Source organism: Panthera leo, chromosome B1 (assembly GCF_018350215.1).
Source record: "Panthera leo isolate Ple1 chromosome B1, P.leo_Ple1_pat1.1, whole genome shotgun sequence".
Lineage (NCBI taxonomy): Eukaryota > Metazoa > Chordata > Mammalia > Carnivora > Felidae > Panthera > Panthera leo.
The window spans coordinates 138,500,917-138,526,450 of record NC_056682.1 but is presented as its reverse complement, the minus strand read 5'-3'; the positions used below and the strand labels follow the sequence as shown (position 1 = coordinate 138,526,450).

The window sequence follows — 25,534 nt, the reverse complement described above, 5'->3', positions numbered from 1 at the left end:
TCAGATTGGGCTAGGATGGCCAGAAAGCTGTGGGATCTGACTATATCATTAGGGCATGAAGTGTGCACTTGAAGGAGGAAACTAAAATAATTAAGTATTCCATGTTTATACCTCACTGCTATAGCCTGGATGTTTGTGTCCTCCCAGAATTCATATGTTGAAACCTAATACCCAACACAATGGTATTTGAAGGTGGGCCTTTTGGAAGCGATTAGGTCATGAGGGTGGAGCGCTCGTGAATGGGATAAGTGCCCTTGTAAAAGCAACTTCAGAGAATTCCTCACCCTTTCCTCCATGTGAGGATATAGCGAGAAGATGGCCATCTGTAAACCAGAAAACAAACCCTCACCAGGCACTGAATCTGCTGCTGCTTTCATCTGGGACTTCACCAGGCACTGAATCTGCTGCTGCTTTCATCTGGGACTTCCCAGCCTCCAGAACTGTCAGAAATAAATTTCTGTGGTTTAAGCCACCCCTGTCTGTGGTATTTTTGTTATAGCAGCCAAACTGACTAAGATCAACTTCAGACCATTTAATGTGCCACATATATAGGGAATTTTTGTGAAGGGAAAATAGAAAGGGTCTTTTGGTCAAATAAGATTGAGAAATAATGGAAACTAAGCCCGCATCACCACCACCACTGCCCCTGCCACCATCCCCGCTACCATGCTGATATTGACAGTGATGGTCAGCACACTAAAGACTCTGGGAAGCTCTGCAAGAAAGACTGTTTAGTTATATTCAACCTAGCATTTCTCTCTCTTGTTTATACAGAGAGAACAAGAGAGACGTGTGTGTGTGTGTGTGTGTGTGTGTGTGACCTGTTACATTTTACTAGATGCTAATGTTCTATAGAAGATGAAGCATGGGAAATGAATGCTGGGATAAATGTCAGTTTGTGTTGTGTAGAGTAGGATGCAGTGCTGTGAGGCAACAGGTAAAAAAGCTACTCACCTCTTAACATTTGATTATATGTTACATTATATATTATTCATAACATATTATTATATATTATAAATATATATATTAATAATAAAATCATACTATATACTATTACCATGGTTGATAAAAGTAACATTGAATGTATTCTCATTCACAAAGATAATAATAATAACTAATCTTTATTGAGTGTGCTAAATACCTCCTGGAGATTTTACTGAAGATTTTCCTTGCATTATCATGTTGAATCTTTCCAAGAACCCCATGAGGTAGGTTCTCTAGTTGGTCCTTGAACAACTTGGGATGAGAGGCAGTAACCCCTGCCTCTCATATAACATATAACATATAACATATATGTTATAACATATATATATATATGTTATAACATATAACATATAACTTCTGACCACCCAAAAACTTAACTATAAATAGTTTACTACTGACTGGAAGCCTTCTCAATAACATAAACAATGAACATATTTTAGATGTTTATGTATTATATGCTCTGTTCTTACAACAATACCTTCTACTCAATATTTGGGAGATCTCTAAGCTAAACTATAGCAGTTCATCTGCAAGTTTTTTCAAATTGTTTCAAATCTCCAAAAAAGAGTTTCCAATATATTTATTGAAAAAAGTCTGTATAGAAGTGGACCTGAGTAGTTGTTCAACTATATTTATATCCTCAGATTATAGTTGAGAAAATAGAGTAGAAAACCTTGTCTGTCAGATCCAAGCCCTGCTCTGGACCACTAGGATACATTGCTCTGTATTCATATTTCTCTCTGCATCCTTCTGGGAAATTATCCAGACTACGATTCTGACATTACTTATGACCACATTGAATAATCAGTCATAGCTGTGAAACTCACGGCAATTAAATTATCCTTAATTTTTTAACCAGAATTTTCAGGCTAAACAACAATGTATGGGTCTGCATAATAAGTGTAGTAATAATTTGAAATTGATATGAACTACAAGAGAAAGGCCAAAGAGAGGCTGAACAGCTGTATGCTTTGGAAACATTAAGGTTCCTCTGGGTGGCATATTATATGAGTCTCTGTATGTGCTGAGGGGGTGAAGGGGGTATGGGGATAATATTTATCTTCAATATACTCTAAGTATGAGCAAATTGGTTGCAGATGGCTCACAGCTGTGAGGAATACCTTTGTTTCATTTGAAACTTGTTATAAATCTGTTCCTTAAACTACCTGCTCCAATGACTTTTAATTTAGAGGATGTCGGGTAAGTCCCTGTATATGACCCTCATATATCATCATAAAAGTGGTGGGGTGGTTTGGCCTGGAAACCCCTGAGAGAGTCCCTAGATTTATCAAAAGGCTGGGTTACCACGGGCACTTTGGGGAGTTTGAGTAAAGGCTTTTATTGATTATCAACATTGTAAAGAAGAAATCAATTTTTACAAAGAGTGGGATTGAGGGAGAAAAATTCCCTTTGGCTCTAATAAAAAAAAAAGTTATGTTAGAATTATTCTCTTTTCTCTGTGAGCATTTGGGAAACTAGAAATACTATTCTGTAAGTTAAAGAAGTTTGGGCTGCAATGGAATTGATAGTTTTTGTGAGTAGAGTTTAACTTGCTTTTCTCTAGAAGTTATGATTGAATCAATGTCCAGGGTATATCTGTTGGAGGTGGGAATGGGGAAATGGGTGGGGAGAATAAACTCATGACCATGATATGAGTTATTTGATTTCATCACTTCAAATCAGTGGATCTCATATTTAGAAAACAATTTTTTCAACTACATATCTTTTATTGTACAGAAATTTTCATTAAATCTTATCAAGTGACTTTATACTTAAAAAAAAACAGAAAAAAAAACTTTTCTTAAATGTTGGGAGTCGCTATAATTTGTTTCACAAGGTTGTGTTTTATTATTGAAATTTCAAGGGTCTTTTTACACCAATGTTTTAAAAGTCAAAAGCTTTGAACTTAGAGCTTCTACTGACTCCTTGTAAGTCTTGAAAAAAATTTAGTCGATGGATTGGTACACTCTACCTTTCTCTCTACTGCAGCCAGAAGATCAGTCTTTCTCAGAGAACTCTCTGTGAAATCAATGGGCATTGGACTTCACCTAGAGGTAGGTCAAAATAGAGATCTGGACCTATTAAAAACCCCATGAACCGTTTATAAGTTTCCCTATTACACACAAGCCATTGAAGGAAAAACAAAACTCACCTTAAAGAGTGATCAATAGTGGAAAAAGGAGGCCACAGCAAAATAACAAAAGATTCCAGCTCTCCATTCAAAGATTTTCTCCAACATTCATATCATCAAATTGACAACTTTTTAAAGAGCAATTGCCATAATTTTTAATAAAATTTAGGATCTGAAGCATTAAAGAATACTTCCGTTCATAAAACAAAGATTTGCTAGGAGGCGGGGAGGGGGGAAATCTGTATTATGTTCTTAACTTCACTGGATGTGTGTTTTAGGATATATTTTCAACACAGTCCCTACAGAAATATCCTCAAAAGACAATAAAAGATGTTTGGTTTTACCAAATAAACTTTTTTCCTAATAACCTAAAAATTTTTTATTTCTGTTTCATATTGTGTTCCTTTATTTTCTGAGCAAATTTGTGGCTTTTGTGGTAGAAATGGGTTTCCAGAGACAAAAAAAAAAAAAATCCATAAGCATATTATTGTTTTACTTCTGGACCAACTTAAAATGGCTTCCCAGGAACTATGTAGTCATGTTTTTGGGAAAAGTGTTATCATCCATCAATTCAACTCAGGGTGTTAAATACATGTTTTTATTTCCCTCTGACGTGACAGTCCAAAAAAAAAAAAAAAAAATCAGTGGGTATCATGTTGTAGGAAAGATGACCCAAATGTTTTAGAACAATAGTTCTCAAATATTAGTGTGCCTGTAAACCACCCTGGGATTTTAAAATGTCTGTTAAAATGTTGTTTCATTAGATTCAGATAGGACCCGAAATTCTGCATTTCTAGCAAGGTAACAAGATGTTACTGCTGTTGCAAGCTATTAGAAACCCTGGTACTTGGATGCGTAGAGGGAAAAGAAATTTCCTTAGTAAATGAAAAGGCACATCATAAAATACTGAGCACCTTGGCATCTTAGTAGCCATCAAGAAATGTCTTAAAAGAAAATGGACAGGGGTGCCTGGCTGGCCTAGTTGGTGGGACATGCAGCTCTTGATCTCAGGGTTGTGAGTTCGAGCCCCAAGTGGGGTGAAGAGATTGCTTAAGTAAATAAACGTAAAAAAAAGAAAAGAAAACGGATTAGGAAATGGAGAGCCATAATGATAAACATAGCTGGTTAAGGAGTAGGTAAAGAATCATAACAAAAGAGCACCAGATTGGAAGTCAAGGAGTCTGGTTCTAACTTTAGTTCTGACGTTAATGGTATGAACTTGGGCAACTCAACTACACTGTGGATCTTGGTTTCACTCAACTGCACAGTCTAGATCTTGGTTCCCTTGTCTCTAAAATGATATAGGCAAATCCTCAGCTGATTACAGCACCCGAAACAACATGATTAGGAAAGTTCAGGAAAGTACAAAGTTCTGTATTCAAGAAAGATAAACCAGCCTCCTTAATGCTGCTATTGAATATACTTTCTGAAAAGCAGGTGAACAATCCCTACCTTGTGACAAAAATTCCATCTCTAGAAATTAATCCTGAAATATAATCAGAGGCACACACAAAGAAAAGTAAGCACATCTTTATTTATCATTATAAAAATTCAGAAAATATCAAAATGTCCAAAAATGTTATAAAACTATTAAATTGATTATGATTCATCCAACTAATGAGATTCCATGCCAAAATTTTAAAAACATTTTTTAAGGATTTTGTGATCAGATATTATGCAATAGGTATATAGGAAAATTCTGAAAGGAAATCGACCAGATTTAAATTTTTTTTTTTTAACGTTTATTTATTTTTGAGACAGAGAGAGACAGAGCATGAACGGGGAAGGGGCAGAGAGAGAGAGAGACACAGAATCAGAAGCAGGCTCCAGGCTCTGAGCCATCAGCCCAGAGCCCGACGCGGGCCTCGAACCCACGGACCGCGAGATCGTGACCTGAGCTGAAGTCGGACACTCAACCGACAGAGCCACCCAGGCGCCCCGGAAATCGACCAGATTTAAATAAGACTGTCTGTATTTATCATATTTTCTTTAGTGAGCATCTTAGGGCTTTACAATCAACAATAAGATTTTTTCAGATTAATTTTCACCATAGAATTGAGAAATCGACATAGATAATGTGTCATTTGCTGTCATCCTTGAAAAGTTGAATGAAATAATTTCTTAGGTTCTTTCCAGCTCTAAAATGTAAGTATTGTATAAATGGGGCCCTTTTTACTAACAGAGCAAAACAAAGAACTGGAAAAACTATCCAGACGACTATTTAATATTTGGAGTTTTTGTTTATATTAAGTTTCCAGTGAAGCTTATGTAATACCCACTGATTCCACTCACTCAATCTTCTATATATTGATCTTTTGGGAATTAAATATGACAATCCTGTACGTGCTCCAAAGTGTCTCAGTTTTTTGTTTCCTTTCCCAATCTCATCGTAATCACATGAGTGTTGTTTGGCTAACACAAATTTAAATATTGATCAGAAAACAAAACAAATCTCCAGTGTTATAATTTACAGGGTGCCACAAAATGCCAGTATTGATGTATAGGACGAATTAGCCTTATAGGTCAAGTGGTATGTGTATCAGGCTTTTACTTATTTAGTGATCTCTGAAGGTATGTTTTGTGAAATGTTTGACAATGTAACTGAAACTGTGTAGTAATAGACTTTGTTATAAACATACATTTCCTCAAAAACCATTTGAATTGCAAATGCCTTATAATCAGAAGAAAATCTTAAGATGCATTCTGGCTTAAAATATATATGAATCTTGGGGCACCTGGGTGGCTCAGTCGGTTAAGCGTCCGACTTCAGCTCAGGTCATGATCTCACAGTCCATGAGTTCAAGCCCCATGTTGGGCTCTGTGCTGATGGCTCAGAGCCTGGAGCCTGCTTAGGATTCTGTGTTTCCCTCTCTCCTCTCTCTCTCTGCCCCTCTCCCCCCGCCCCCCCCACCGCTCATGCTCTGTCTCTCTCTGTCTCAAAAATAAAAATTTAAAACATTAAAAAAACAAAACAAAACAAAACAAAACAAATATATATGTTAACCCTCTCTGTCCCTTTGACCTGAAACCATCAATATAGAATGTCTTGCAGTAATTTTTAGTTTGGGGCTAAATGATACAGCATTCTTTCACTTCCCTTAAAGTTAGGCATGAAATCAAAATCTGCATGACCACTCTATCAGGGTTCCCAGGACCTCTGCAGTCCATTTGCAAAATATCCACAGGTGAGCTGGTGGAGAAGTCCCGAAAGAAAGAATGGAAGAACGAGAGAGAAAAAGAAAGAAAGAAAGAAAGAAAGAAAGAAAGAAAGAAAGAAAGAGAAAGAGGTGTGCTTGGGTGGCTTAGTTGGTTAAGCATCCAACTTCAGCTCAGGTCACAATCTCATGGTTCATGAGTTCAAGCCCTGCTTTGGGCTCTGTACTGACAGCTCAGAGCCTGAAGGCTGCTTCAGATTCTGTGTTTCACCCTCTCTCTGCGTCTCTTGAACTTGTGCTCTGCCTCTCAAAAATAAATAAATGTTAAAAAAAATTTTTAATGGAAAGAAAGAAAGAAAGAAAGAAAGAGAAAGAAATTTGCATGGCATTTAATGTTTGCCTATTTTTTGTTTTTATTTTTCTCCTGGATAGAAAGAGGCCAAGTGGAAAGTTTTTAGATGTGTGAATCTAAGACCTGTTTTAAAAAAACTTAGAAAATTAGTGATATAACTGACACCTACCTACCTTCCTGATGTTAAAGAACAGCTCATTTTTTTTTCATTTTTTTTTAACTGAGCTTCATGCCCAACGTGGAGCTTGAACTCACAACCCTGAGATTAAGAGTTGCATGTTCTTCCAACTGAGCCAGCCAGGCACCCCTCAAGAATTAGAATTCAGTTTTCACTTTCCAGCCAGCCAAGTCAGTTCAGTCATTTGACTTGGCCTCAGAGATGAAGTGTTTAAAAACTCTTACAAAGAATCCAACCTGAAGACTTTTCCACTGTCCCCTTGAGTCATTGTGCATAATCAGAGTGCATTGTCTGCAACCTGTGCTCTATGTGGCATGTTTAACTCAGAATGTCATTTGGCACTCTTCTTGCAAGTATCTTCATCTAGGATTTTTTAGAGTGATGATTTCGTTGTTTTTATAAAAATGATACAGATTCACAATAAAAAATTTTGAAGTGACAAAGAAAAGTGCAGAGAAACCCCACAGATGATCCCCAATCTTACCCCCGAAAATAAACATTTTTAATATTTGATGAATATTACTCCAGATCTTTATACATATAAAGAATAAATGGAAGGGAGAGAGAGAGAGAGCACAGAGAGAGGGAGAATGAGAGATCATACCATACAATATTCATGGATTTAAATGTAAGGTGGCCTTTAGATTAAATCCTGATTTTATCTGCTTTTAATTTCAATTCTATTCCCAAGTTGTCTCAAATACTTTCATAGATTCCTCTCACGCTCATCTCCACCAGATCCTTTCATTGTAGAGAAAGTGCTTAGTACATTCTATTGAACAAGATCCATGCTTTTCTGTCTTTGATCCTCATTCTCACTGATGTCTCCCCATGCCCTCCCCACACACCCTGACCACAAGTTTTCTCCTGCTTCGGTCTCTGAAAACATCTAATGACCCATATTTCTCTTATGACACCTGCTGTCTGCTGCCTTATATTGTGAGTTGTCTTTTTGGGTCTTAGTAGTGTTCCTGTTAGATTGTAATCTTCCTTGGAACAAGACTTGTGTTTTATTCTCCCCCCACCCCTTTGGTCATGAGGGGCTTTCCACACAGTTCTGAGGACAACATAGATAAGTGCTCAATCAATAGCTGTTGACTGATAATTCCCAGACCACACAGATAAAAAGTCTGCATTTTGCAATAGTTGGGTGATTGTGATTTGCTGCCTACATGCTTTACAAGGCAGATGAGGAGCCATCACAGCAGTGGTAAGGTGTCATTGGAGGATTCACCAATGTGAACTTCCAGACATATGTTTAACAACACCTCACTAGGGAGGCCGGGAGCTTAGTCAGGAATGACAGAAATGTGCCTAACCACAGCTTGGCCAAATTACATCCCTGAGTCACTTCATACAAACTTTAATTAAATGAGTATAAATAACTAAGTGTAACATTTATAGGGACACTAACGCATTACGACCTTTTGGATAAAAAAAATTAATGAAGAACAAAACATGACAAAGACAAGAAACAAATAGAAGATTGACAGTTGAGAAAGAAGAAAATAATTAGAAGTTCTTGTGAGAGAAATATGGAAAAAGAGAGGGAACTGAGGGTCAAGTGGAGGCAGGTAAGAAAAGGTAGTTTTTTGTCGAGCTGAGTGTCAATCTTGTAGTCTTGTTTATGTGAAAGGGAGAAAAATGTTCAAGTGAGTGAGACCATATATAACCATACTTGAAGACTTTTGGGGACTGAAGAGTGTGTTATGTACTATGAAGTCGATCTGAGGAGCCTATCTGCATTGTTAAATAATACAAAGCAGTTCTCCTCTTTCTATGTGTGAAGGTATATTGTTAAATGTGGATGAGAAAAAAAAAAAAACCAGGATGATTTCTGAAACTTGACTGCCAGATAGTATCTTTTTAACTCTATTATATATTTTTTCTTATTCTCTTTTGTTTTTTTTTACACACTCCTGAATGTATTCATGATTCAGCCAGTCTCTGAGAGTTACAGCTAGCTTCTGAAATGAGAAGGTGCTGTGGAACGTCAGAAACATAACCAAAGTTCATGCCACTCTGGACCAAGGACTCTACCACTCTCCCTTGAGACAAGTCCCAGAAATTGCTCTTGGTTTTTCTCTAGTTCTACTTTTGGTTGAAAAAGGGGATAAAAGTAGGGAGTGGAGATCCTACTGTCACGAACGTTGTAATACCAGACAAGTATTCAGTCTCCTTTGTCCAAGTATGTTATTATCTCCTGTCTGAAGCTAATTGTTTTCTAGCCAGGAACTAGAAAGAAATAGATGAGGGGAACAGGTTTGGAGTCAGACAGCCTTGACTTAGGACCATGACTTTTTGATCTGGAGGAAATCACTTAGTCCCTCTGAACTTCAGTTCTCTTCAATAAAATAGAAATAACGATACGTGCCTTGTAGGATTGCTGTTATGCTGAATGGCATAAGTGTACTAGACAAGTTTTGCACCTCTCTGACAATTCCACCCACACAGAGGAGCAGAGTCTCAAAATAGCCACAGTTGTACTGGGTGACATTAGTCCCGTCTCTACTGCTGAATGGAAAGTAACTTACACACACGAATCTGTCCACACTCTTGGCCTAAAAATAAGAAACGCCAGGAAATCTAGGTTGATTACTTGACCTAAGGAGATAAAAGGTGGGTAGATATATTTAGCCCCATGCATGCCAAAGCAGTAGAAGCTGCCTGAAGAGGAAGAGAAAGAGAAACAGAGAAGGAAGAAGAAAATGAGAGATCTCCTTGTTCCTGGTAGTTGTGCAGTTCCTAGTCCCTGTGCTTCATGATAATTTAGCTAACTTCCTGAACTTATATCCATTTGTTAATTCAATGGGCTCGTGTGGCATTCCCTCTACATATGAAATAGCTGGAAGTCAAAAGAGATTTAAGTAAAACCATATAATAATCTCTTTAGGATAACACGTAACACCTAAAGAGTGGTAATTAACTCTTTTGGTAACCACTTAATGTGCTTTGAGTGAGAAGTCCTTAGGAATCTCTAAGAAGCTTCACAGGAAGTCCAAAGAAAGAACTGAAACATCATTTTTACTGGTATAAAGTGTGAACGCCAAAATGAGTGATGGAAATACATCTTTTAGAGGATATAAACAAACAAGATGATAAAAAATGAGTTTATAACGAGAAGTGTTGACTCACCCAACTTGGGATTTATCCCTTTCTATCCTTTCCCTATCCCCAAATTCATATTTTGCCAAATATGGTTAGTCAAACATGGACAAAATATAACAAATTAATAATAAAATTACCCCCAAATATTTCAGTCCCTGCAAAATATTAGATTCTTGAGATGCAGATGATTATAGTATTTCTCTTTCAAGAACACATTTACTTTCTATTAAAGGACACTGCAAACATTGTGCCCTACACATAAAAGGTATTACCTAGCTCTCCCCAAGAGTTTCAAAAGGAATACAGTAGATAATGAAGAAATAAATGAAAGGCAGGAGATCATATGAATGGGGACTTTTCTCAATTCAATTTTAGAAATATTTTTTAAGTTCATACAGCACAAAGCATTGGGTGGGTATGTAAGAAGATGGTAAGACACTGTCATCAAAGAGATGGCAGTTTAATAAGAGAGAGAAGTACACAAATATAATAATTCTAACAAGTCTCTGGGAATGTACTAAAAGGGAAGCACTGAAGGGTAGCAGAACATTCCATCCCAAGATATGCTGCTTTGGTAGACTGATTATTTTGAGCCGTAGGCACTTGAAAAACAGCAGATGCGGGAGAGGCTTTCTCTGAACTTTCCTTATCTGCCTAGAGACAGATCCTCCAAAAGGAACTCAGTTGTCACAGATCCCCTCCTGAAGATTTTCATCAACAGAAAAATTTTTTGTGTCCATCTCACAACCAACAGTGAAATCATGACGTGAGCTGAAATCAGGAGTCAGACTCTCCACCAACTGAGCCACTCAGGCACCCCCCATACTTCTTAACATCCTAATATGGATCAATTACTTCTCAGATGCGTCACCAATTTGTTGCTAATAATCCCAAACTTTACCCCTCCCCCTTTTTTTGGCATTTTGGAGAATATTTAAAGTATTCCCGCGATAACTTCCCTCATCACTTACATCAGACCGTGTTTACTTGGCTGGGAGAGATAAAGTACCTACATGAGAATTTAGACCATTGTTTTGACCTTCTGATTCCCCCATTTGTACAATGGTTCTGATGTTGCCAAATTTAATGTGCCACCATAATCTGTTTGGTCTCGGCGATGCTGTAACACCTACATCATGGTAGGCAAGACATTTCTTAGCAGACTAAGCACTAGATGCACACACGCTGGAACCTGGACAGTGATACTCAAAACATTTAACAACCCATAGGGTACGGACAGTGACCAGGAACACATACTGGTAGTGCTGAAGTATGACCCTAGAGTCTCTTCCCCTGGGCCCCTCTGCAACATAATAACCTTTACTTACTAGAATGAGCAAAAGTCTGGAAAACCTCCTTCAGGGAGAAGTCAGATAGCCAGGGCTACAGGGGATATTTGAGGGGATATCAGAAAAGCTGTTATTTGCCAACCCATACAGAAGTATTACAAGACATTTAACAACTGGACAAGCTGTACTGTTGTGCACCCAGTGAATATCCACTCTGCCAGCTGGAAGAGAGAATTGGAGCAATTAATATTGAAAAAAGAAAACACTCAGATTTCATGTGTGCTAAAACCCTGGACAAGATTCATAGAATCTATTCCATGAGAAAATGTAGCCTGTAAGATATTTCTAGATGTTCCAAGAGAGTTTCTGAGGTCAAGTGAGATTGAGAAATACTGTGCACATTATACTCCTCTTATATCCCATAATACATTAGTGAATTATAGGTCCTTGAGTATAGAAAACTCTTGAAGTTTGTTCAGTCCAAGTAGTTAATAAACTTATTTCCCTGAGGGAATCCTTTTGTTATGAAATGATTTAACTTTTGAAGGAGATTAGTGTTCTATGCAACAACATTTGAGAAATATCATCCAAAATATCTTCTCCATATTTAAATATACCCAGGCTGGTGAGCTTTCAAAGACAGCTCAACACTGATGTATACAAAGGCCAGATTTGTCTTGTGCCATTATTTTCAGGAGATTTATCTTATACTTTGTTTCAAAGGCTCAGGAGTCTTGACCACTTGCTTGCTTGTTTCCAACATCCGGGCAAGTCCTCAAACACTAACCCATAGTGATCAGGGATCAGCCAATGTTATTTATATTATTTATAAATGTTTGTCAATATTATTTATAAAGAGCAGAAAATTGGGGTGCCTGGAAGGCTCAGTCAGTGGAGCATGCAGCTCTCGATCTCAGGGTTGTGAGTTCAAGTCCCACGTTGGGTGTAGATACTACTAAAAAATAAAATCTTTAAAAGACAAAAACAAACAAAAAAGAGCAGAGAATTAATATATTCAGTTTTTTGAACTGTCACAACTTCTTGACTTTGCTGTTATAGCTTGAAAGCAGCCATAGATACTATGTAAATGAATGAGCATGGCTGTGTTTCAATAAAACTTTATTTACAAAAATAGGCAAAGGGTCAGATTTGTCCTAGAGTCTTCAGCCCTGATGCAGGCTGAAAAAATGGTAGCCTCCTCAGTGTCTCCTCTTTTGGTTTCAGAATGGTCTTTGATCTATTTGGGTCTTACGAAAGAAACTAGATCTCAAAGATAAATTAATTTAAGATTTAAAAATTAATAGAGATAAATTAACTGAACAAGTCCTCATCACTGTTCAAATCTATGAAAAGAAACTAAAGTGGGGTATAGAGGGTGAGAAAATTCCAAATAGCAATATAAACCATGCACCAGGGAGTACAAGTAGGAACGACCTTTCACTGAGCTCCCCGAGATATTTAAAATTAGCCTCACTTCAGCTACTTCCATGAAACATTTTGAAACTAAAAGCCTAATGACAATTTTCTGGCTGAGAATCAAGTAGCTGTCACTTCAGTGTTCCTGCTGTTTGCTACTATTTTTATTTGATAAGCAGAACCTTCTACTTGGGCCTAGATTTGAGGCAAGACCATCAGTGATTCATGGTTTAGAGACAAGCGGCCCCCGTCTCCAGGTTGTCTGGGTTTCTTTGGCAGATGTATTGTAGATGTTTTCAATTAGGTGAAAAACAAAACCGCCACAGAGTATGGCTTTAACCCAAATAAAACCTCCCCTTGAATATAATCTCTCCCTCTTTCTCTCTCTCCCTCTCTCTCTCTGTATGTGTGTGTGTATGTGTGTGTAAAATGGTTGAGACAGCTGCATTACACAGGTGGTATCCTAGGCAGTAAATAATACAGCTTTTATAGATGGCTTGAGACACATAGTCTCAGAACAATTAATTTTACCACTACACATTTGACCTACGCGTACTTTTTATCACAGCGGGAATTCCTTATCAAATTCTCAGGTGCAGGTGCCCCATAAACACTTTGGAGGTATATGGACCTCATAGCTGAAATGCCTAGTAACTTGAGAAGGGAATATGAGGTGGCCTGGGAAGACAGAGAAATATAAAACACTGACCTCAGCTCAAACAAGCAAACCCGACTAGTCAACCCTGCCCTTCTGTGAAGTCTGTACATCCTTCACCCAATCATATTACTAGAAAACCTTGGGAATTTGGAAGTCAGCAGTCATGAAGGAAGTTCTGCTTTGTTGTCAGAAGGCATGCATGCTCATGTAGTCACAAGTGACTGCATTTATGTTGCAAAAGTATTGACAAAATTTACCAAATGGAGGACAAAGAAATCATCCTAGCAAATCAGGGCTACGGAGTGCTCACCAACACAACTAGCCAAAGAGAATCTTTCATAGAAAAACCTCATATGATGAAATATACACACATGTATTATTTAAGTAACCACGTGGCTCTGATATGAGTGACAACTCATTTTATTTATTCATTGATTAATGAATTTTATCTCCAGCAAACTCCAAGTCTAATATTTTCTACTCGACTAGCTAAACAAAGATTTACTCAACTCAGGCACACAGTCTGCACATTAGAGTTCCCACCAGAATTTATATTCCAGGGTTTTGTTGTTGTTGTTTGTTTGTTTTTCCATTACATGGCTGCTAGTGTATGACATGTTTGGTAAACAACAGAAAGCAGGGGGAAAAGAACTTTTACAAAAATTTCTGAGACTCGTCAAAATCTTGATACTTTTCAAAATTCAACAAACATTTTTGGTGGGCTAAGAGCCCCGATGACATCTTAATGAACAAATCATTACTCTTAAAACAAAGGTATAGAAGCACATTCATTTCCTGGCCATCCAGGAATCCCTCCTGAGACAGTGGTCCTTATCTACTGGGAGAGAGGAGACAGCTGAACGGACACAGAAAACCATTAAATGAGAAAAACCTGACAAAAAAATTATTCTTTTAAATCTGAGCTCATATGTCAGTTTCATGTAGAATCATAAATTTATAGACTTAAAATTTCCTTTTCTGCTTAACAATAGTAAAGAGAGTAAAATTACTTCTCTATATCTCTTACTTAAAGCCCCTTTATTACATTATTACATTTTTTTATATCCACTACATCTTTATGAATAAAATTGTTTCAGTGTCTTGCTGAGCAGACAGGGCTGACTTCAGATGACTGGGGGCCTGATCTCAGGGGGAGAATTAAATGGTTGACATGAGACACACATGACATCATCACATGACTAATTAGAAATAATTAGGAAAACAAAACCCAGAGGCAGCCTTTAACCTAAGTCTCTTTCTAGGAAAATTATATTCTTTCTTTAAAGTGTCAAATGCTTATTTTCAGTACTATTTCGTTATTTCCTTCAAAAGTCTGAAATGTTTGACACCTCATAAGTCTCCCAAAGATCCTTCTCTTTCCAAGAGTAGAGCGTTACAGATGTTATCCTTTAAGCAATAACTACTAATAAGATAATTGTGACTTGGGCATCTGCTTTTCCCCCACAAGTAATGAGGAATCATATGTTCATAAGGCCCATAAATATGAGGATCTTCTCATTTATTTGATCAGAAGCCAAAAATCCTTGTGTGTCTGCCATATGAGTGGAGGTAACTGAACCCTGCAGATACACAGATTTATGGCTCAATTCTACAGATGTTAGATGTGAGATGTGAGAGAAATAAACCACTCTCCACTGAACTATGAATTCAGGAGAACACCCCATAAATTTTTTTTAATTTTAAAAAAAGTAATGATGAGACTACAACTCTGTGTCCATTGCACTTGAAAAACTGGGACGAAGAAGGCACATCCCTGGAACATGGTTCCCCTCCACAGATCTGAGGAAGCCACAAAGCCTTCTCTTCTCCTACTTGCCCTCTATATCCTTCTGTCCTCTTGCAGGGTTTTCCCAGGTTTCCTGTATTTCTCTATCTCCCAGATAATCAGAGAAGCTTTCCTCAGGCGTTCTAGGGATGTGCTTGGAACCACCTTCTACCTGTTCACATGAGCAGATTCTATGGACCTCTTCTCAACTCCATGTTCATTGACATCATGCTATAGCTAGAAATTAGTCATGGTGAGAGCGACTTACACCATGGAAATTGGCAAATGCTATAGATCAGAGCTGTTTTTCTCTCTGGAGATCTATCCAGTTGTTAAACATATACCAGCATACCACATCTCTGCTCTTTCTCCCTCTCCTTCTTCTGTAACAAACCACACACCTGAAATACTCCAACAAACTAGTTTACTCAACTATTAGTGAGGAAAGCAGTATTTAATGTACTACCTCTGTCAAGCATAGAGTGAATAGCGTCCAATGGTAATGCCTTAACCCAAAGTAAAGAATATGTATCATTAAAGTCTGAGTATTGATGAGAGATATTGCTTTTCTCTTGGACAAACTTCTCAGCATCTTTCAGGTTACACCATAAAGGCAGCTAATGACTGCATAAAACAAGCGTTGACAAAGGATGTTGAAAGCAGAGTGGGGAAAACAACTACCTGGATAGAGGACCATATATTGACTGGTGTGCAGAAACAGTCTTGAGGAGACAAAAAAGAGAAGCTATTTTTTTTTAATGTTTATCCATTTTTGAAAGAAAAAGAGTGAGCGGGGTAGGGGCGGACAGAGGATCTAAAGGGGGCTCTGCACACTGACAGCAGACAACCCTATGTGGGGCTGGAACTCATGAACCATGAGATCATGACCTGAGTTGAAGTCCAAAACTGAACCAACTGAGCCACCTAGGTGTCCCAAGAGAAACTAATTTTAAAAATTTTTTAATGTTTATTTAGTTTTGAGAGAGAACAAGACAGAGTATGAGCCGGGGAGTTTCAGAGAGAGAGAGGGAGACACAGAATCCGAAGCAGGCTCCAGGGTCTGAGCTGTCAGCACAGAGCCTGACGCAGGACTCGAACTCACGAACTGTGAGATCATGACCTGAGCTGAAACCAACACTTGGACGCTTAACTAACAGAGCCACCCAGGCGCCCCAACAGAAACTAATTTTTAAATAAAGTTCTTGTTATCACACGGGGAAGAATAAAGAAAATAAGGGGTTTCTTTGGTGCTGTCCATCTTATAATCTTTTTCTTTTGAAAACATGTATTCCAACATTGGATTATCATATTTCATTTAATCTAAGTTACCATTGGTTACAAAACATCCCATTATATTATATACTCCCATTAGTATATATACTAAGAAAGGAGATAAAATTGTTACCAATTAAATTATGGCCCCAACTTTTTTTATTTGAAATTTTTTCTTTTATATTTTTTAAAAGTTCTTTCAGATTTATTTAAACAGATTTTATCATTTATTACTCTTGTGCATACCGAAAAAGAAATATCTATGCAAAATAAACTGGTTAAACAGTTTGTAAGTTTCCTTCTCTTTCAGAACTGACTTTCCTGAACTACATTCTAAGAGTCATCAGAGTCCATTTTATGCACAGTATTGCCACATTGTTTTATTTTTTAAATGTTTACTTATTTTGAGAGAAATAGAGAGTGATCAGGGTAGGGGCAGAGAGAGAGGGAGACAGAGATACCCAAGCAGCCTCAGGCTCTACACTGTCAGCACAGAGCCCAATGCGGGGCTCGAACTCGGGAACTGTGAGATCATGCCCTGAGCCGAAACCAGCAGTTGGACGCTTAACCAACTGAGCCACCCAGGCGTCCCAATATTGCTGTATTTTTTAAAGGGTGCAATACTGGTCCCAACATCTGCCTCCAAACTGCTGTCACCCTGGCCACATGTGGCAATGGACATGTTCATGCTGGCTGAACACCTGACCTGCTGACTGCATCCCAATTTCAGAAATGATAAATTTGCCAGAGGTGGGCAGAGGCTGTGGAGTAGATCTTAGAGTCAGTGAAATATGATCCTTAGGCTCTCAGGTTTAGACTCCAGACCTGGGGTCTAAGCCCAGAGGAGATGACCCCTCTGTGGGGTCTTCTGTCTGTCTTTCGTTCCAACTAAAGTTGATTACACACTAGAGTCACCTGGCAGTTTTTAAAATTATCCCAACCCAATTAAATCAGAATTTCTGAATTAAAAAAATAAATAACCAAACAAAAAATAAACAAATAAAGGGGCGCCTGGGCAGCTCAGTCAGTTGGGCGTCTGACTTAGCTCAGGTCATGATCTTAGGATTCATGAGTTCAAGCCCTGCATCAGGCTCTGTGCTGACAGCTCAGAGCCTGGAGCCTGCTTCGGATTCTGTGTCTCCCTCTCTCCCTCTACCCCGACCCCAATCGCACTCTGTCTCTCTCTCAAAAATAAATAAATGTTAAAAAAAAATTTTTTTTAAAGAAAAAAATAAATAAATAAATAAATAAATAAATAAATAAAACTTCTCCAGGCAATTATAATGTTCAGTTATATATTTGAGAAGTACTGAACCACATCTTCCAAAATCTCATCCACTATATTGTCTCCTTATAGATCTTATTACGTATGGTATACAAAAAAGGTAATGCTCTCTGCATTATCTAAATGTCCTAAACTTAATCTGTCAAGAAGTTGTTATGGCAGAAATAAATTACAACTGCTTTCTTTTTTTTTTTTTGTGACATTTTTCCTGCTTAAGTTGAAAATCTTATGTCATAATTCATACAGTTTGGGTTCATACTGCTGTTTTTCCTTCACTATTGCAGATCTAGTTAGTATAAGTTCCTAAAACTGATTAATAATTCCTTATCCTTTAAGTGCTATTTTCTTCAAATTTATTTTAAATATTTGAAAAACACTTAAGTATCGTTTTGATAAAAAATCCTTAAACTTCCTGTGAAATAACTTTGGTTATAAACTGAGGACATAGAAATATCATAAAAACATTCCATCCTGTGACCAAATCTCCTTCTAGTGTAGAGGGAATAACATAATTGATTCAAGACAACAGTTTTAGTTAGGGTGTCTTCTCCCCTGGTAAGAACATCCATTAATCACTGTGGGAATCAGCAGTCTTATTAGCCCTGAAAGACCCTAAACCACATTTCTTCCCAAACTGATTTTCCCCTTCACTTTACCTTCTGCCTTTTTTACCAGAACCTTAGTTGCTCTTCAAGTATCTACCCCACTTTGAGGCCCAGAGAGAGAGTCTTGATCATTCTCTGTGAGTTAATGCATTCTCCTGGCTACCGTTACTATGGCAGACACCTATTCCAGACATGGGAGCCTAATCAGACAAAAGGAAAGAACTCATACTCCATCTCTGAAAGTAGGGTTTATCATGTCTCTCCTGCTGGGTGTGACAAGGAGGCATGGACCTGATTACCACTGGCCACCATCTGAGACCACAGGGGAACCAACTTGAAAATGAAATCGACACTGAGCAGAGCACAGGGGTAGAATGAATCTGGGCCCTTGGCAACATCATTGACTTCAAGTATGGTGAGTTAGGGAACTTCCTATTTAAGCCAGTTTGAGTCAGATTTCTTTCACAGCTAAAAGCATCAGACTGTACCTTCTGCTTCCCTGTGAATCATTCCAGCATCTGGGCTCTAGTTCTGTTTGAATGCTGATGGGCCAGGCTAGGAAGAGAATGAAACTTTGACGTCTGACTACTTGTTTTGTAGGACATTGAATGGCTTAGAAGGAGGGCAAAGAGGTGGGGAAGGGAGCTGGGACAGGACCTAGAAAGAAGAGCTTTGCCTTCTCTTACTGACTGTGTCAGCTTAGACAAATCGATTTAGCATTTAGAGCCCAGATTTCTCATTTGGAGGATAAGTCAGTCATAACACGAACACACTAAACCAGGAATCAACAAACTTTTCTGCAAAGGACCAAAAAATAAATATTCTAGGCTTAGTGGGTCATAGTATCTCAGCCATAGCTACTCACCTCTACAATTGTAGTGCAAAACAGTCTTAGTACCTAAAGGAGTGAGTGTGGCTCCGTTTCAATAAGGCCTTCATTTCAAAACTGGGTGGCAGACTGGATTTGGCCCAGGGGCCCTAATTTGTGACACCTGCATTAAATAAATTATTATCAAGGTGGAGGAACCATATATCACATACTGCCTGATGTGATGCAACAGAAACTCCAAGTACCATCTATAAAGTATTTTGTACCACTTCCCTCAAAAAAGTGTAACTTAAACTCTTTTCGTGATTAAAACTAACTTCTAGTTAGTTGTGACTCAAACTAACTTCTAGTTTACAAGAACTACAGGAGCTAAAGCATCAAGTTAAATGATACAATGAGAAAATACACAGACAAATCCAGAATGTGGAAAATTCAAGGTGGCTCGGTACTGCTCCAGGTTCAAAGAGATTCATGTTCAATTCAATATATGGACTCTGTGTTTGAAACCAGAATTAGACTAACTGTAAGTAAAAAAAAAAAAAAAAAAAAAAAGAAAGAAAGAAAAAAAAGACTTTTATTTATTTATTTTTAATTTATTTAATTTATTTTTAATTTTTTAACGTTTATCTTTGGGGGGGCGGGGGTGGGGGGAGAGAGAAAGAGGGAAACACAGAATCCGAAGCAGGCTCCAGGCTCTGAGCTGTCAGCACAGAGCCCAACGCGGGACTTGAACTCACAAACTGTGAGATCATAACCTGAGCCGAAGTTGGATGCTTAATTGAGCCACCCAGGGGTGTCAAAAAAAAACAAAAGATTTTTAGATAATCAGGAAATTTTGAAAATGATCTTGGCATTAGGTTGATACCAAGGAATTATTAACTGGGTTAGGCATGATAATGACATTAGGATGATGTAAGAAAATAGCAATACTTTTTAGATGCATCCTTAAGTATGTGTGAGTGAAATGACTTGAGACCTAAATTTTCTTGGAAACAATTTAGGAAAAAAATTTAAGACAATGAAGCATATATGGAATAGTAACATTTTCTGCATCTTAGCAAACCCATTTTAGGAGTTCCTTGCCTTGAATCGGCCAAAGTTATTTTGGCACTTGAGTTAAACGGCAGCACAATTACAATGCAAATAAACACAGTTGATTGGAGAAATCGGAGCGAGATTTGGCGTAATGATTTCTTGGAAACTGGCTCTGAATTGTTACCTGCTTTTATTTTGAGGAGTTGCTTCTATTTTTAATGTCATGTAGCTATGCATAACGGAACTGAAGATCATAATGTATATATCTGCACGCATACGCACATATGGGATCTGGGAGCATGAACAAAAAACGGAAACATCTTTATCTTTGAGGAGGAACACTGGATGGCTTAGGATCAAGAAAGGAGGGATATTTTTACATTACTCATTCATATCTTTTAAATGTTTAATCCTGTAAGTGCATTGGTTTTAAAAACAAAGCAATACAATTTTAAAAATAAGTAGGATCTCTTTGTAGATGATTTTGCACTTCAGGTTTTGTAGCCACCTGTGTCTCAAACATTCTGGTCTCACCCAAATAGAAGGAAGTGCATCAACAGCTTCATGATGGCCAGGTAGGAGTCTAATAAAATAATTTGGGGAGTAATTTATTTCTTAGTTCATGGCATCATTGTGTGTTTGATCTGGACACATCAGGCCTTTCCTGAGTCTACTCACCCAAACCAAAGTCAGGGTCTCAGTGAAACACAAGAGCATCAACCAGAGGATGGCTATGTTAGTGGGGGCAAAAGGGATTACCAACAGAAATATACAGATGAATGTGCTGTTCTTCCCTTAACCCCCTTTCCTTTTCTTCTGCATAGCAAACTCTCTGCATTCTTTGCTCCTGCGTAAATGGACTGGCAAGACTCAGCCTCGGGGCACCTTACGATCAGCGGTTCCTCAAAATGAGAAGATAAGAAGGGACCCAGCATGGATCCCAGGGGGAAGCAGTTGTCACAGATCTCTCATATGTCCCTCATGTGCAGCATCTTGAGGTAAAAAAAGACCATGTTGTGAACTGTTTCTCTAATTGGAAACTACCATCAATAAAACTTACTTATTCAATGTTCTCAGAATGCATCTTTTATTTTCCACTTTTTCAACTTCACTTATTTTTATCGTCTCTCCTAGCTGGAATAACTTTTCCTAGTCTCTCCTAGCTGGAATAACTTTTCCTATCTTCCTCCTTTCCCAAAGTCCATCCATCCTTCAAAACCCATATCCAGTCCTCTCTTGTCCAAAGAGCCTGCGCAAATCTCCACCCCCCCACCCCCACCCCACCCAAGGGAAGGGCGAGGCCTCCAGGATTGCAAGCTCTGGACTAAGTAAGGGTCAGCCACTCTCCTCGCACATTGGCTGTGGCGTGGAGGTGTTCCGGAACCATCCTGCTTCTCAGGGCCAGAGTGGGAACCGATGGGGGTGCCAAAGGAAGGGAGAGGCAGGAACGGAGTTTAAGTACGCCATTTTCTAAGTCAGTATTTGCTCCACCATCTCCTCCTCCTCTAAATTCATAGAATGTATTGTCTATTTGGTTATTTTGCACTTAACCTAGATTTGCATATTCAGAGCTCCTAGCACACAGAAAACAATTAATCGGATGGTTGGGCTGTCTCTTTCTCTTAAGAAAACCCCTTTTAGGGCGCCTGGGTGGCTCAGTCAGTTAAGTGTCTGACTTCAGCTCAGGTCATGATCTCGCAGTCTGTGAGTTCGAGCCCCGCTTCCGGCTCCGTGCTGACAGCTCAGAGCCTGGAGTCTGGGATTCTGTGTCTCCCTGTCTCTCTGCCCCTCCCCTGCTCATGCTCTGTCTCTGTCTCAAAAATAAATAAAAACATTTTTAAAAATTAAAAAAAAAAAGAAAACCCCTTTTAAGTGACTTGTTTTTTTTCTTTTCTTTTTTCTTTCTTTTTTTTTTTTTTTTTTTTTTTTTTTTTTTTTTTTTTTTTGAGAGAGTGAGAGAGGGACAGCACACACATGCACACACACACAAGCAGGGGAGGTGCAGAGGGAGAGGGAGGGAGAAGGAGAGAATCCCAAGCAGGTTCCACGCCCAGCACAGAGCCTGGCTCAGGGCTCAATCCTGACTTAGTGAGATCACTACCTGAGCCAAAATCAAGTGCTGGTCACATAACCTACTGAACCATCTAGGAACCCCTCTGTTTTCTTTTACTGGCACTTTATCTGTGTCCTTTTTGATTGTTGAGTTTACCTAAGAAGATATAATTTCACCATTTCTGAACAGGTTACTTTACTACTTTAAAGACAAGGGGGGATTGTTGCTGAAAGAGCAGAGAGTTGTGGGGGTGAGGGGTCAAGCCCCGTGTGACCCCAGCCCTCCTGCCATTAAGCCTGGAGCTTGCAGTTGGCTCTCCGGTGAACAAGAGAGACACATGTAGAGCAAAGGCAGAAATCCTCACATCCTTAGCAGCACAACGTGCCTGGAAACCAGTTTTGGCCATCAAGCCCTCAGCTTTCTCCTGCCTTTTCATTCGGAATTTCATTTGTCTGTGTAAAATGCAAACATATTAAACCCTGATGATGACTCATGGGCTGTTATCCAGCTTATTTAACGGAGCAAGTGACAGCTTCTCATTACTCCAGATTGATTTTAAATGTGTCTGGAACCTTGTATTAAATTTATACCACTTCACTAAGCTTGCTGAATATGTTCACTAAAAACCCAAGATTCAGCTAAATTCAACACATAATTATGGTATATCCCCAATACACCAGACACTCTATTGGGTGCAAGATAAATAAATATTTCCATTTCTGAGCTTTTATTATGGGCCGCAGTCTGTGCTAAGCATTTTACCTATATTATCTCATTTAATCATCATGATGTTTCTATAGTAATTTATTATCCTCATTTGCCATTGAAGCAACTGAGGCACGGGGATTAAGGGGCTTTTTCAAGTCCACATAGCTATTAAAGGGCAGGGTTCCTATGATACCTGTCTGACTCTGAGCTTAGGCTCTTACCTCCTTTGTCATACTCTCCTCTCCTCAGGATGCTTGTGTCCAGTAAACTGGTTGAGGGATCTGAAATTTGAACTCAGACTCCTTACATCTGGGTTTAGATCCAGGAAGTTCCCTATGAACTGCGACCCAGGAAGTAGTCAAGAGTCAGCTAATTCAGTTTCCCTTGACCTCACTTTTTCTAACTGATGCTACCAACACTTACCTCCACTAATGTTTAATAAAATGCTCCTGAAAGACATTAGATCCCGGCAGAGGACTCCCTGTGACCTAAACATCAAGCCCCCATTTGTACAGAAGCACCCACTACACGGAGGAGGGAGGGGTAACAGAAGCAGCTTCCTTTCTGTGGTCTCCCCTCACCTGAGCCCAGTGCCTCAGTTCAACTGAGGTAAGATTAGAATGTTTGTGAAAGAGGCACCTGGTGGCTCAGTCACTCAAACGTCTGACTCTTGATTTCAGCTCAGGTCAGGATCTCGAACTCTTAGTAAGTTCGAGCCCCACATCAAGCTCTGCACGGACAGTGCAAAGCCTGCTTGGGATTCTCTCTCCCTCTCTCTGCCTCCTCTCAAAATAAAATAATATACTTAAAAAAAATTTTTTTAAAGAATGTTTGTGAAAGAATTTCACTATAATACAACAGTGGGAGAGCAAACAAAGAAAGGAAAACCCGAAAGCAAAGAAACAGTAAGTTCACAGACCCTAAGTGGTTTGTAGCGCCTGGGTCTCTTCAAATACAGATTCTAGTTTCTTCTTATCAGCCCCCATCGGGACCTGGTGGTTTGCATTTCACACCAAGCTAGGCGAGGGCAGGTTCTCAGACCTTTCGTGAGGCTACCTTCTCTGGCTTGGTTTCGTGCATCAGAGCTGAAGCTACAGGGTGGGACGGGAGTGGTGGAGGGACACATTTTGTCCAAAGTGAGGCCTTCCCAGTAAATGCTTTGAGGAACTGTGTGGACATGAGGAAAAGATATTACAGAAGTACAAGTAAGACACGTGGGCAAAGGGAGTCGAGGCCATGCCGTTTCTATTTGCACTCGCCCTCTCTCCCCACCTCAGTCTTGCTCTTCCTCACGCTACACCTCAAGGCTTCTAGAGACATCTTCCTTCCCCTTTTTATTTCCTGGGTGAGAAAAGCACTTTCCGACCTAACCTACACAGTCCTGAATTGCCTATGAGACCGTCTTCACTCCTCAGAAAGTAGCTCTGACTCTGGCCCCCAATTCTGGTCATGATTCATTTTTTGCTCAGTCCCACTCATTTGCTAAAACCAAATATCTGCAATAGCTCGTTCCACTCTCTGGACAAGCTCAGATTCTTCATCTGCTCTAAGTGAGCCTTCACTTCTACTCCAGCTAAGACTTGTGCTGGCTTCAGAAAAATCAGCCTCTATGTGCATCATGTGCAGTGAAGGCAAGCAGCCCAGGTAGACGGCTGAATGGTGCTCTCTATGACTGGTATTCATTATTCAGTCAGGGAATCGTGTCTTCGTTTGGAGAGGAAGCATAAACTAATTTGCTACAAAAGGTTAGCGTTCCACTTGCCGCATCCATTTGATGTTGTACCCACCACAGACCATGAAGATAATTCACATTCAGGGACAGATGAGAGACAATTTGTTACGCTGCTTTGTAAAACCAAAGTTGTGAAGCGTGAGTACAGGATGGTCATTTTGGAACTAACTTTCCATAGTCTTGGCCTGAAACTTTACCCTATCCACAAACCTACCTCTGGACAGTTATTCAACTCCAGTCCTTATTTATAACATGCTATTAAACCACAACACCACACTCCCTGATTTTTCTCTTTGCCCATTTCCATGAGTTCATGTCATTGCCTCAGGCAGGTGACAGAATTATCCACACTTCCTAAAGAGGTGAAAAGGAGCACATTGCTCTTGCCATGTGATGCTTGACTTCCAACAGCCTTGTGATACCATTAAGAAAAATAAAAATGTGGCCTTTGCCCTGGGAATAAGGCAAAGATTTTTCTGCATGTCTGACTTCTCTTAGCTCTCAGGTCTGTTCTAGCCAATATTTACCTGTCAGCCCAAAACGTGTTGATGTTGAACTCAGAGGAATTAAATCGATCTATTTTTTATCTGCTTTGTCGGACCTTTTGTTAGCTATCACTTTTTGTGAGCCAAATATTTTTAAGAGGCAGACAAGTGGAAATTCTTTATACCACAGACAGAGGAACTGTATTCACACTTAACATAGGAGGAGCTCAACAATTGTGATCCATTAGGGTATTACCATGCATAGTTGCAGTGATTCCGGAAACATTATTAAACTTACAGGCTATCGAACCCATATAATCAATAGATGGCAAGAGAAGATGCTTGTGTACTTGATAAAAAGAATAGTGCTTAAAAACAAACATATTTAGGCAACCATGAGCACTATGGAACCAAACAATTGTATTGATTTTGGCTTGTAGGAATTCTTCTTCCTCTCCTCCACCTCCTCCTCC

At 39.0% G+C, this 25,534-nt stretch overlaps 1 long non-coding RNA gene across 1 annotated transcript; it reads left to right on the top strand.

The window, feature by feature from the left end:
- The first annotated feature begins 18,412 nt into the window (after positions 1-18,412).
- On the top strand, positions 18,413-21,151 carry LOC122217089. The gene is made up of 2 exons (XR_006201284.1): positions 18,413-18,634; positions 20,908-21,151. It is a non-coding gene; the product is annotated as an uncharacterized LOC122217089 (long non-coding RNA).
- The last annotated feature ends 4,383 nt before the right edge of the window (positions 21,152-25,534 follow it).